This window comes from Triticum dicoccoides, chromosome 6B (genome assembly GCF_002162155.2).
Source record: "Triticum dicoccoides isolate Atlit2015 ecotype Zavitan chromosome 6B, WEW_v2.0, whole genome shotgun sequence".
Lineage (NCBI taxonomy): Eukaryota > Viridiplantae > Streptophyta > Magnoliopsida > Poales > Poaceae > Triticum > Triticum dicoccoides.
In genome coordinates, this window is record NC_041391.1 from 87,140,913 (window position 1) to 87,144,599 (window position 3,687).

Here is a 3,687-nt window from a genome sequence, read left to right on the forward strand (position 1 = left end):
CGGGAGCAAATGAAGAAGAAGGAAGAAGAGTCTGCTGCTACAGCAGCCGGACATCCGGCCATGTCCCGGACATCCGGCCCAACCACCGGAAATCCGGCCTCCATCACAGAATGCATCTGGAGGCGACCCTGACAGCCCGGACATCCGGTCCCATGCCCCGGACATTCGACTCCTCCCGAAGCCCCGGACATCCGGCCCTCCTCGTTAGAAATCCGGCCCCTGGTGTCCAGAGAGCAACCGCAGGGCACCCAGGCCAGCCCGGACATCCGGCCTCCCTGCCCGGACATCCGGCCCATCGCGAAGCCCCGGACATCCGCCCCTCAGCCCGGACATCCGGCGCCTGTCTGCGCACAGTGAACGGGCAAAGGGCCCATGTATCCCTCTCACTTACCCCTTCGAGGCTAAGGCCTATATATACTTCCCCACCTCCTCCTAGTTAGGGTTAGCGTTGATTTAGCTCATTTGTGATATAGAGCCTCGCTCATCCATCGGATCTCCTCCTCGTGAGAGACCTCGGCCTCTTCGGAGAAGATCCACTTCACTACTAGGGAAAAGCCTAGCAGCAGCGTGGGTTTTGGCCCTCTCAGTAGCGCGGGTACTGGCGCTACTAATAAGGCGCTACAGCTAACGTATAGCAGTAGTGCATGTTGACCCACGCTACTGCTACTGATGAATAGCTGTAGCGCTCTTTGGAAAAGGGCGCTACTGATATTATCTGCAGCGCTGTTTAGCAGGAAGCGCTACTGGTAAGTCGGCGCTACTGCTAAATTTCCCCCCCTCGCTACTACTAGATTTATTAGTTTTTTTCCTGCATATTTGTTTTTTATTTGTTTTGTATTTGAATAGGCTTTATACAATAATCTTTAGCATATCATCCACATACAAATGTAATCATAGCATATACATACAATTAGTCTCATCAAATCATGTCATCATCATAATCATCATCCAACACAAAGTGGTCTCTCGTCATCAATCTCGAAAATAGCGATACAAGTCTCGATTACTTGCAAATACATCGTCATCCATCTGAACAATGATATACGCGAGAATAGCTATCACTTTGAGTACATGAGTTCGTATCCCTCTCTCGCATTAGCGTGAACCTAAACTAAGTACTGTGTGTCGCTCGGAAACCGAAAACTGGTACACCTGGGCCTGACACTCCGGCCACTTGTCGTATATATACTCCTGGCGTAGCACTTCTTCGCCATCTATGATCTATGCACCTGCATCGTCACATGAGTCAATGATATGCAACATATATAGTTGAGCAACAGAAAGAGACAGACTTGGCAAAAATAGAAACAGCATATCATAAGCATAAATAACAATGTTCATCGTACCCAAAATGATCTAACTAGAGTGATTTTCGCTAGTCGAGGAGGAGGACGGTTTAATTACATCACAAATAAAGTTTCACCGTGCATAACTCAAAGTTTTGTCATAAAAGAAAGTATGGACTAAACGGACACATTGTCATATATCGACAATCACTCCATCATGTCGTGCCATCCATCCATGTCAGGAAGATAGTCATCGAGCTTAGTGAAAGGCTTCATGTCGAGACGTTGAGAGGCTATCCATGTTCGGACGTCTTCCCGCGACATTTGTCCTTTTGCATGGAACATCCCTATTTTTCCGACGACCTCATTCATGATGATTTGGGCAAGTTCGCGCTGGATGTTATAGAACTCAGCTCAAAGTCGATGATCCTCGATATCTCCTATGTCCTTTGCCCATTGCAGAATATGGGCATCACCAGATCTAGGTGCCATGTGAAGGTTCTGGTGATCTCGTCTGTACTCCAGCATGTGGTGTAGGACATAGAATCCATCATTACGAGAATCATTCGGTTGCTGGATGCAACAGAAGTCGGTCTTATGGCTGAAGGCGGCCCTGCCGCCCCTTCTCTTCTTGTCCCTAACCTCTCCACCCCTTGCTTGGTAGTAAACCATAGCACTGTCGAGAACATCTTTGATGTGGGTGTAATCCTTTTTGTGAATGTTCTTGGACGAGTCCAAGTAAAGAGCGTGGGAGAATCGGGGGTAGAGGATAATGAGGACGGCGCGCCCGCCGCTGCGCAAAATAAGTACACCTCAAATTAATTAGCCTCCACCGTGCAAATGAATTATTGAAATTGAAGGAAGGATAGCAGCGCGGATGACTTGAATATTTGAAACTGCTCTTCCGTGATTGTCGGATTATCCTTTACAATCTCGGAGTAGGGTTCCCCGTCATTGATCTTTGCTTTCACTCGATTTTTCCAGGCGGCCAACGCGTCGCTAAACTTGGTCATGGCGTGTTTGTTTATCTTCTTCATTGCCGGGTCCTTGTCTGGATCTTCATAATCCTTCTCATTCTGGCCCGGGAACAAGAATATCTGGTGAAACTTCTTTAGGAGGGAGCTCCTCATATTTTCTATCTTCTTTAGTTTCTCATCATTGATGGTGGCGGTTGTCCGTATGATGCAGCCTATTTGATTGTCGTAGCACGCGCGCGCTTCCTCGGGCGCCTTTGGCTCAAAATTGTCGTCGTCCACCTCCGTGACCACCAGTCTAGTAGTCTTGAGTTTGTTAGGAAGCCGTTGCCTCTTTGCTTTCGGTTCTACACCGGCTCCGCTCCCCGAGGCAGCACCGGTCTCAGCGCCGGTCTCGATGCCGGTCTGAATCTCAGCGCCGGTCACAGTCTCAGCACCAGTCTGCGTGTCGGTCTCGGCACCGGTCTGCGTGTCGGTCTCAGTCCCCGATGCAACCGGTGGGCCCAGCAACAACATCTGTTGATCGTCGGTAAGGCTAAAAAATTCGTCTGCCGCCTGGTAGACGTCGTCGCAATCACCAGAACCCTGTCCTTCATCATTGCTAGCCATGTTTCCTAATAAAATGAATAATGACATAAAAAGGACTATTGTTTTGCAGGAATGTTGACTCCTTCCTGGTGCGGCAAATCCCGGGCACTCGATATGTCCTAGTTTGTAGCACAAGTCATACCGAAATTCACGGGAAATTTCAGCATGACCTTTGCTAAAAAGTGGACAAATCGAGAACCTAAAATTTGTCGGAACAGAAATGAATCAACATTCCAGCAAAACATAGGCCACTCAGCATCATTCCCTGGAAACAATGTTCAAATATCCCTCTTCGACACCGCAACACATGTCCAAATATACACGAGCAACCACATGTCCAAATTTCACAAGCTAATTCAAAAACAAAATGTAGAAGAAAATTCAGTTAACTACTAATAGAACAAAATTCAGTTAACTTTAGTGCTCTATAATGATGAAAAGAAAAAAAATTCAGTTAACTACTAATTTCATTCATTTAGGTTATTCATTTAACATCACATAATTAACCTACTGTACCACTACTACTAGCAGCACTACTAACCTAATTAACCTAGCAAAACTCTAGTGCCCTAACTGAAAAACATCTAATTAACATCTACTAGTACCACTATTGCCCTAACCTAATTAACATCTACTAGTATCACTATATACTATACAAGCAGCATCTACCCTAATTAACCCTACTGCCCTAACTAACTTTTGTTCTAAACCAAATTTTTTGCTCTAAACTAATTTTTGCTCTAACATCTACTACTTAACATCCTTTGCTCTAAACTAAATTTTTTGCTACAAACAAACTTTTGCTCTACTAATTTTTTCTCTAAAATTCAGAGAGAGAG